Raw genomic sequence first — 10440 nt, 5'->3', positions numbered from 1 at the left:
CGGGGCGGGGGGCGGGCGGGGGCGCGCGTAGCCCCTTCTGCGCCCAGGGCGGGCTTCACCTTGGCTCGCGCATTCCGCGGCGATGACATCAGTAGCCGAGCCACTGAGCTACCTGGCACAAGAGGCGGCCGCGAAGGCAGCCCATTGGCCAGAGCCCGGCTGGGTGAGGAGAGGGAGGAGGGGAGAGATTCGGGAGAAGAGGCGGGAAGGGAGGGGGGAAGGAAGGCGATGGGAACTGGAAGACGCAGCCAGCGCGAGGAGCCCAGCCTGCAGCGGTGGCGGCGGCGGCGGAGGCGGCGGCGGCACATGGGTAGGACCGAGAGGGGCTGGCAAGCGGGAGGGCTGAAGCGGGGCGGGCAGGGAGTTTGCAAAAGTCAAACGGCGGTGCCGTTTGCTGGTGTTGGGGATGCGCCGAGGTTGGGCAAGTGGGCATGCTTATCCTTGCGAGGGATGCCGACGGGTCCTCGGCTTGTCCCTCTGTGGCTCCGAAGGACGCCTCTCCGGGTGCAAAAGCCTTCGTTCCTACACCGGGGCTCGGGTTGGAGCCGAAAAAGAATGAGGAGAACAGCGTGGGCGGGTTGGGGAGGCAGGTTGCCTCCCAGAAATTACACGCCATCATTGCAAGGTGCCTTGGAGAGCTCCGGGGATAACTGGGTCCAACTCAGGGCTTCCTCGAGAGGGGTAAGGCAAAGGAGGAAGAGGACAAGCCTGATAGGAGATCACTAAAGTTCTCCCACAGAGAAATCTCCACCAAGCTTGAAAAGAGATAAACAAAGCCACATGGTGGGTTGGCTGACACATCATTTGTGGGCAGTGGGGGTTCCAGCTAGAGGGATAGTTGGAGGTTGAAGCAAGGAGGAGAGGTAGGTAGGAGCTGGAAGAATCGGAGTAAGGGCAAAGATTGCTGCTTGCCCTGAGGGAGTGCTCGATGGTTGGATCAATTTGAGCGAAACCACAGTGAACCAAATGGTCCTGCTTGGCAGAAGAGAAACATGAAGCTCAGGACAAGTTGTAGCTTTTTGCTTTATCCCTAGATCCTCTCCTCTCTTCTTTGGAGTTTCCCAATGAAACGAATCCTAGGCAGGCTTTTTTTATTTTTATTTTATTTTTGGGCAGAACCTTGCTTGGGTAGAATGTGCAATTCCAGGAGATTTTGGGGGCAAAGAGGAAGTAGAGGAGTGGTAGAAAAGAAAAGGTCAAGAAAAGAATAGGGATTAGTGCTCTCCAGTCTGAGAAAGATGGCAATGGGAGAGTATTGGCATTTTAGTAAGATAAAGGAGGATTTTGCAATGATATCTCATCCAAAGCTGGCCATATTGATGCAGGGGTTTCGTATACAGTATCCAAGAAGCCACCTGCTTCTTTGCATTGTTTGGTTCAGTGGAAAACCCTCACCTAAAAGAAGCTTTAAGCATCTGGACACTCATGGGTCACATCGCTTCTTGGGTGTAATGCCATCTTCTGTCTGTTCTCCCATGGTGAAAACTAGAAAGAAAAGAGAGCAAGGAAAGTGGCAGCCATGTCAGCAGGCTGTCCATGTTGCTTGGCTTGGCACGCGAATTTGGACTGCTCATTTATCCAAAGTAGAAAAGATACTAATTTTTCAGAGCAGATCTGCTAGGACATTGGGTCTCTTCGATCCAGTGTTTACTTCTCTGACTGGCAGTGATGCTCCAGGATCTTGATAAAGATTTTTTTAAACAGAACATAGTAAAGGTTGAACCTGGGACTTTAGTCATAGAAGGACAAGACTTTACTGCTGGGTGATGATTCATCTCCCAATATCACCAAGTTTGAACACACGCACACACACACACACACACACACACACACACAGAATGATTGAGTTGTAACCGTAAAATTCCTCCATTTTATTGGAATTATTGTAATCTAATTGCTGCCTCTAGTTTTTGACCATAAGAGATACAATATTGATTGCCACATATGTAAATTTTAGCCACTGTGTTAATATTGCCTAGGAAATACCATCATGGAGGTAGTTTACATTTCATACCCTAATACCCATAACCTTATCGTGGTTTTACCCTAATTTAATACTTTATCTCATTAATTGTATTGTCCATGCACTTTTCATATGCTGATGCTATATTTAAACTTACACTTACATAATGTATTTTATTAATGTTGTGTATCAGTGATTGCATGGCCTCTGCTAGATGCCATATGCTAAATAAATAAATAAATAAAAACCTTATTGGAAGCCCCAAATCTTTTACAAAGGTTTGACATAGCCATTTAGTTTAGGAGCCACCCAATATGGAAGTTCATCAATTGTGTTTTTTGATATATTATTTCTATTATCTTTTACATGTCCTTGCTTTTAATATTTTTGTTACTGACATTAACGTTTTGATATAATCTATGAATCTTTAATGCATTAGGGATGACAAACAGGTCAAAATAAAAATTTGGAAGATATCCTTGGTGGAATTGAACACAGGAACTCTTCCATGTCTATAACTTCAAAACCCTGCTGTAGGACCCACATATATTCCTCTACCCTACAGGCTTGGCTCCCTCAGATCCAAGGGGAAGTTGAGGTTCAAACCTGGACATATAATAAGCTGCGTTGACCACATCATAAGTAGAGAAGCCTTCTAAGCAAATTTTCCTTAAGAAATTAATTTGAACTGTATCTTTCTGAGGGTTGACTGCAACTTAACCACCTAGGCAATACAGCATTCCAACTTCAATGCTGGCTGGGGAATTCTGAGAGTTGAAGAACACATATCTTAAAATTGCTAAGGTTTGAGAAACGTTGCCCTAGACCCAAGAGTCCGAACCGAGTCCAAATGCATTCCTATTTAGAGCGGACCTTTGGAAATAAGTTTTTGCAAGCATAAATCCCTCTTCTTTCAAACTCTCTAGTATTTAGGATGACAAAAGTCTAAATTCAGCTCTTCATTTTTCCTCTTTGTTGCCCTTTCCTTGAGTTGTGGGTTAGTGCTCACCCATAAATTCAGGATTCTCCACCAGAATCCTGAGCTTTGTAGTCAAGCATACAGGTAGACCTTGACTTACAACAGTTCATTCAGTGACTGTTCAAAGTTACAACAGCATTGAAAAAGTGACTTTTTAAAACCATTTTTCACACTTATGACCATTGCAGCATCCCCGTGGTCGCACAGTTTACATTGAAGTGCTGGACAAGTGCCTCACATTTATGACATTTGCAGTATCCTGGGGTCATGTGATCCCCTTTTGCGACCTTGTGACAAGCGAAGTCCATGGGGAAACCAGATTTCACTTAACAACCGTGTTACTAATTTAAGAACTGCAGTGATTCACTTCACAAATGTGGCGAGAAAATTCATAAAATGGGGCAAAACTCATTTGACCTGTATCTCACTTTGCAACAATAAATTTTGGGTCCAACGGTGGTCACAAGTTGAGGATTACCTGAATTTGCAAAGTGCCGGGCTATACAAAGAAGGCAACCCAATGCTTGACTATCTCTGTCTCTGTGTCAGGTCATGAGTTCTTCTCATTGCAAACCAAGGGCAACAGGGCTATAGTCAGTGGTGGGATTCCAGTTATTTTACTACCGGTTCTGTGGGCGTGGCTGGGTGGGCGTGGGAGGGGAAGGAGACTGTAAACTCTCCAGTCAGAGGTGGGATTTGCCGGTTCTCTAAACCACTCAAAATTTCCGCTACCGGTTCTCCAGAACTGGTCAGAACCTGCCGAATACCCACCTCTGGGTATAGTGGAGGGATGGAGAGGGAAGAGCAGAAGTACAGCAACTTTGTGGGGAGGCAGTTCAGCTAAGAGACGTTTCCACAGTTCCTGGACCCCCCCGATTTTTCTCCTCCTAACCAAATGCTGCTCAAGGGCCAAAAATCCTTTGGCATTAGTGTCCTACTGCACCGTTTATTTTGTAAGCTTCTCGCATGTCTCCTTTTGGATCTGTCTAACTGTCTCTTCTGTGACAGTTATGAATGCCCAAATGCTCCTATGCCATACCGTCCTTCCTCTGCTAAGAGAATATTTCCATTAGTTATATTTGCCTGTTCATTTTCCTGGCTGACCACTCTCACTTCTCTCTGTTCTTTTCTTTCTCGCTGCCTCTCAGTTTCTAATAGCCAGGCGACTGCAACTTCTTCTCTGGCCAGATTTTTTTTTTCCTCCTTCTTTTGGGGTAAGGAGGATGGAATTAGCTGGAGGGAAAGGCTTGCTTTAACAAGAGGGATTTAAAACCATATTTTGGATGAGAAAACTGTATAGGTTGTCCTCAACTTATCACCGCTGTTGGGATCAGAAGTTCTGTGGGCTAAGCAAGGCAGTGTTCAGATGAGTCATGCCTTTTTGCCACAGTTGTTAAGCGAATCATATGGTTGTAAGAGTGAATCTGGCTTCGCCCATTGACTTTGCTTGTTGGAAGCTGTTGGGAAAGTCACAAATGGCAACCACTGGGATGCCACAACCATTGTAAATACATGCTGGTTGCCAAACACTCGAATTTTGATCATATGATCGTGAGGATGCTGCAACTGTCATAAGTGTGAGGAACACCATAAATCACGGTTTTTTAGTGCCATTGTAACTTCAAGTGGCCGTTGAATGAGTGGTTATAAGTCAAGAACTGTCTGTACCATTTTTTTCCGAAATGATTTCATACCTTGTTAAGAATAAAAAACAAAGCTGTAGTTCTGCCAGGTTCTTGCCTGAGGAGAGAGGCATGTTTTACTAAAAGAGCAATGAGGTTGCTGTGTGCCACCCTCAAAGCCATGTGCTTTTACAAATTCCAGTTGTGCATTTGCACACAGTTGTTCACATGGGCAGTGGGCTTCATTTGCATACAGTGTGCTCCTTAGCCAATCACCAGCCTCACCAGCACGATATGGAACAAACTCACTGGAATGAAACAATGTCTACAGCCGATTCAACTACAACGTACAAAGAGAGAGGAAGTTCTAAAGGTCTGCTCTTTTGATCTCTTATTTGTAGCTGTAGGTTCTCCGGGTGGATCCTAGCTTTCAGTTGATAAAAATATGTCACCAGCTACCTTGAGGAAAAAATGAACCAAGATGCATTGCTCAATTGTGTGTTGTCAGTAAAACGATCTATTCCTCACGCACATATTAGCAACAGCACTTAGACTTACATAGCTCTTCAGAGTGCTTTACAGCCCCCTCTAAGCGGTTTACAGAGTCGGCATGTTGCCTCCAACAATCTGGGTCCTCATTTTACTCAGCTCAGAAGGAAGGAAGGCTGAGTCAACCTTAAGCCCGTCAGGATCGAACTGCCGAACTGCTGCCAGCCAGCAGTTCAGCAGAAGTAGCCTACAGTACTGCATTCTAACCACTGCACCACCGCAAGTGTCAGCTGGCCCCAATAGGGGGCCCTACAGAAGTATAGGGGCATCAGCGTGCAAAATTTCTTGTAGAGGAATCTGCCATCCCTTGTATGAGACTATGAAAGTTCAGTGAAAAAGAAAGAGAGAAAGGAATTGCCAGTGACTAGGTTCAATTCAGCCTGTCCACCACAATGTTCCTATCTGACCTTGGATAAATCATGTCAAGCCGATCTTCAATTCCCCGCCACGAGATAATGTCCCTGAGCATTGCTTCTGATTATAGTAGCAGAGCATGAGGATAAATCCATTAAAAACAATGAGTCAGGTTGGCTCTAAGAAGATGAAAGTTTGAATAAGCAGATTAATGCAAGGGCAAGTGAACCCTATAGGAAAGGCCAAAATAAGAAATCCTAAATATTATCACAAAGTAGAAAAACTAACTCTTTTCCTTTCCCCTTTGAAACACATACTTTTACCTGGTTCAGGAATCCATGGGATCTTGTACATAATATTTGAAAGATTACTGTAAACCCAGCTATTTTTCAACCCCAGAATAGAAGTAACAAAATCAAGCATCCCATTTTGTAAAATGGAGATAGCAACTCTAAACCAACCTTCCAGGTCATTGGAAAAATGCCTATAGTACAATCCCATGCACGCCTATTTGGAAGTTAACACCATTGAGCTCTGTGGCACTTACTGTCAAGCAACTGTATGTAGGGTTGCACCTGGGCAGTGCGATCCTAAATGAGATTAGCATCAGATCATGAAACCTCTGCCGGCCCATACCAAGACAAAGGTTCCGAGGGACTTACATTTTTGTTTTGCTGCAGTGCTTATAAATCTTTTCTCTCTCTCTCTCTCTCTCACACACACACACACACAACTAGGGGAAACATCTGCCCCCATCTGAATCTGACAAGTCACCTCCTTCCAAGGGCCTCCTGAGAAAACAGAAGTGGCTTGGATATTGCCAAGACTGCCTTGCACCAGCTTCCAAGCAAGTGGCTTCTGGGCCTTCTGCAAGCTGGAACAATGCCAATGGTTTATACTCATGGATCTCCTTTTCTTTTTCTGCTGGCAGAAGGACACTTTCCTCCTTCACAAAACCTGCTCAGAGAATCTTCTGGATGAGATTATAATTCTTTTGAGCAGAACAATTTTTACCTGTGGCTCTTGGAAGACCCGAATAATTTTCATTCCATTCATCCAAAGGGTTGAAATAACTCTAAGGCCAGCATAGATCAACAGAGAGCCTAGAGTCATATTTAGGAGGGCTTTAAATCTATGGACTTTCCTGACCCATCTTCTAACATGCCTGCTTTTCTCCTGGAGTTTCTACTCAGAAAAAAAAAATCTGTAAATATTTATTTGATAGAGTTTGTAAGTTCATCTCTTTCATCTCACCCCTCCATTTACACAAGAGATTTTTACTAACCTGTAGCCTTGGGATTTTCTTCCAGGAACCAAAGATTTACAGCCTAATGCTAATAAAGCAATCTAAGAAAAAAAGCACTGAACTCTAAGACCCTAAGTAGATACTTTAATTGCTGTTAATCTTAATATTTTTATCTCTTTATCTCCTCCTTACTTAACTCAACTGAATTTAAGTGGGTTTAATTGAGATCAATCTATGCATATTATAGACAAATATCCCCCCAGTTTAGTTGAAAGGTCAGTGTTTTTAGGTGGTTCCACTTTATATTAAAAATAAACTTATCTATGCATTTCAAACATCCACATGTAATTTGTATATTTGTTTACATAGCAAGTTTATTACATGAACAATTATTTAGGGAATTATCTCTGTCTGTGTAACTTCTCCCCAAGGTAGCCATTGTAGAAGATTTCCTATATTAACGTTTTACAGAAAATGCACTGCAACTTACTTATCTCCTATACCTGTTGAAGAATTTTGTGTAACTTGCTGGACTGCCCCTTTTATTGATGAAAATATCCTTCCTTTATGTTAGAATTCAAGAGCTGCATAATCTTACGTTACTTTAATTTTGGTTAAAAAAGCATATTTCATCTAATTTTAGAATGAAATCTATTCATGAATAAGAAGGCTCACTTCTTTTCGACTGACAGAAGTTTGACTCATACAAAGCTCATTGAATATTGTACTGAAATGAAAGACCAGAAATAGTTCCACATCTAAGTAGAACAAAGCATCAAGTGGCACTCCATAGGATTCCATTCTAGGTCCTGAGTTATTCAACATATTTATACATTACTTGGGTAAGGGTTTAGAAAATATGATGACCAGATTTAGGATAATGCAAAAATAGGTGAGAGCAAAAACCTTAGAAGACAGTATCAAGGGGGTTCCTTATCCTGACAATGAATCAACAGGGAGAGACCAGCAAGGTGCATCATTTATTCTGGGTAAGAAAAATAAAAAAAAACATAAAAATAGGAGGTGGGAAACTCTACTGGGCAGCAACACAAACAAAAGATAATCTGGGTTGATCCAAAGTGGGTCTAAGCCACTGAGGTCACTGAGCAGCAGAAAAAGGAAATGCAATTCTGGGTTGCATAAGAGACATATAGTGTCAAAATCCAGAGAAATCATTATTCTTCTCCATTTCGCATTTGTCAAATCATACCTAGATTATTGTATCCACTACCTTTTCGAAAGGACATTTATGTGCTTTAATATGTCCAGAGAGCAAGCAAGATGAAAATGGGCCTGGAAAAAATATCTATGAGGAATGATAGAAGGCTATTCAATGAAGAGAAGAATGTGGGGAGACATGACAGCTACTGTATCATCAAACACTGGAAAGACTGCTATGTGGAAAATAGGGCTGGGATTTTCAGAGTTGTTCTCGAAGGTAGGAAAAGAAACAAAAGGTTTAACCTACAAGGGAGCAGACTTAAATTCCCGATGGTAGGAACTCTTCAGACTGTCAGTGGAGGTGATGGACTCACCTTGGCTGAAAGTATTAAACAGGTTGCATAAACCATTTTTCAAGGATGCAGTAGTGCTGGATTCCTTCACTGGGCAGGAATCCATTGGGGATTAGATAAGATTACCTCAAGGTCCCTTCCAAGCCTTACATTCTACTATTCTTTTTGAAATGCAGACACTTTTTAAAAAAAAATCATCTCAAACACGTATGCCGAGTGAATTGAGTGACTGCATGTGTTGACCAGGGGGGTGGTTGAGTTTTTCATCAGTTGTCAAATATTACACCATCAAGAGTGGATTCCCTGTAAGAATACATGGCATCAACTTGTTTAGTTCCCTCCTCCATCTGCATATAAACAAAAGACAAATTCTGTGGGAGGTAGTATGTGAAAAAAGACCAGACAGATAATTAAAAAAGAAAAAAAAAATAACGATTATTTGTGACATATTATCCGTCCTCTGGTCTTCATTTCTTGTCTAAACTGCCTATATTTAAGCTTCAACCTTGGGTGTCTGTCTAAACAATCTCTATGCCCCTGCAAGCTCTAGATTGATTTGTCTCAAATCTTTCAATCAGGTTCAGGATTAAATAAATAACAAGTAGAGTAATTAGGGTGGCTGGGTTACATTGATGCCTAGTAACATGGTATTAACCAATAGCAAGAATTCCCTTTAATAATAGCTTTGAATCTCCTGCTAGTTGGCTTTTCACACAGAAGAGAAGCAAGGCACCTGATTCCTGCTAGAAATATCCTGGAGGCTTTTTAATTCTCTTAAAGGCAAGCTTGAGAAATGTGATACATTTTTCTGGGCTAAAAATTAGTTGTGAAAAAACACATGTGCTTCCAACAGAGTTTTTAAATTCCACATAAGGAAAAGGTTGCTTTTATGCAATAAATGGATGGTTGCACTCCTGACCCACTTTGGTTGCAAAGATGGCAAAAATGGGAAGGAGGGGACAGATTCTGGTACTTGTTCTTTTTATCTTAAAGAAGGCAATATTAAAGAATGGGGATGCATTTGTCTTCATAGTTTCTTAAGTATCTATCAAGATCTAAGTCAATGCATATTTCTGATTGTTAGCCTGAAAAAGTGTTTTAGACCCGTGCATTTCTTTTGGCCTTTCTCTGCCTGCTTGTGTATGTTGAGAACAGGAAGCGACAAATCTCAGAAACAACTCCAATTGGCAAACCCACAGGGAGTGTGCAGGCAACAAAGGAGGCAGATGGCTGATGGATCCAGCACCTTGGAGAGAGCCCAGGCTGTTACCCTGCAGAGAATTAAGGACCTCACTACACTTCAAATGACTGCTGGCCCTTTGGGATATGTGAATATCAGCAGAATGTAACAAGGCTGGCAAGCTTTGCTTCTCTTTCCATCCAGGTTTTGGATCGTAAATGAATATTTCCTTGAATTACCTGCACTTTTGGCAAATCCATTGGTCCTGCATATTGAGTGACCATTTGCAAATAAAGTAAATAGCTTAAAATGTGTACGTCTATTGATCTTGCCTGACAAAGGTACCCTTTTGCTTTAAAATTTGAGAACAACTGATTAGGTAACACAACATTTTCATGATTTGGGTGTGATTAAAAATCCCACTAATGTCTTGATAATTTGCTTCTGAATATGTTCAGTAGGAATGTCCAGATGTTTTGTATTTCCATCCTCCTACACTAATAACTAAAGAAGGCACCACAGGTGAATATGTTACATTTCTGTAATATTGCAAAAGCTGTTGACTTCCATATTCTTGAGCAGCCAATGGATTTAAGGTATTTGCTGACCCGGGGAAGGAGATGTGGGACTGGATGACAAGCTAATGTAGAGCCAAATGAATGATAGTTAATGTACAGACAATAAGCACTGATTTGTATCTGCCTTATTTTGGGTTTAGAGGAGTCTGTTGATGCATAAGTGATGTTTTACAATAATGTGACCTGCATTGCAAAACTAGAAATCTGCTTTTCTGCATAGAACATGGGATGCAAGTTAGCAGGAATAAAATATTCTCCCTGAAAATAGAGTATTTTTGTTTTTGCATACCTATAAACTTTACTAAAGCCACTTTTAATGCATTTGCAGAAAGATAATTAATTGTTTTAGACTGGAATGCTACAGAGGGAGTTTCGATTGATGTTCCTCTTTTTGACTGTCATCCCCAAAATGGTTCACGACATTAATAAAATGTGTATGTTAAAAGTCCACACAT

General features: G+C 41.8%; 1 protein-coding gene across 1 annotated transcript in view; it reads left to right on the top strand.

Moving 5' to 3' along the window:
- Positions 1-241: 241 nt before the first annotated feature.
- Positions 242-10440, top strand: part of MAP3K12 (mitogen-activated protein kinase kinase kinase 12) — a 53093-nt gene continuing 42894 nt past the window's right edge. Inside the window, exon 1 of the mRNA XM_087925339.1 lies at positions 242-310. The gene's annotated coding sequence lies outside the window, so the exon portion shown is untranslated. The remainder of the gene's footprint in view (positions 311-10440) is intronic.

The sequence above is a fragment of the Pseudonaja textilis genome, chromosome 2 (assembly GCF_049901715.1).
Source record: "Pseudonaja textilis isolate UNSWEBS1 chromosome 2, rPseTex1.2, whole genome shotgun sequence".
In the NCBI taxonomy this organism is placed as follows: Eukaryota; Metazoa; Chordata; class Lepidosauria; order Squamata; family Elapidae; genus Pseudonaja; species Pseudonaja textilis.
The sequence above is the reverse complement of the archived record's forward strand: the minus strand, read 5'-3'. Positions and strand labels throughout refer to the sequence as shown.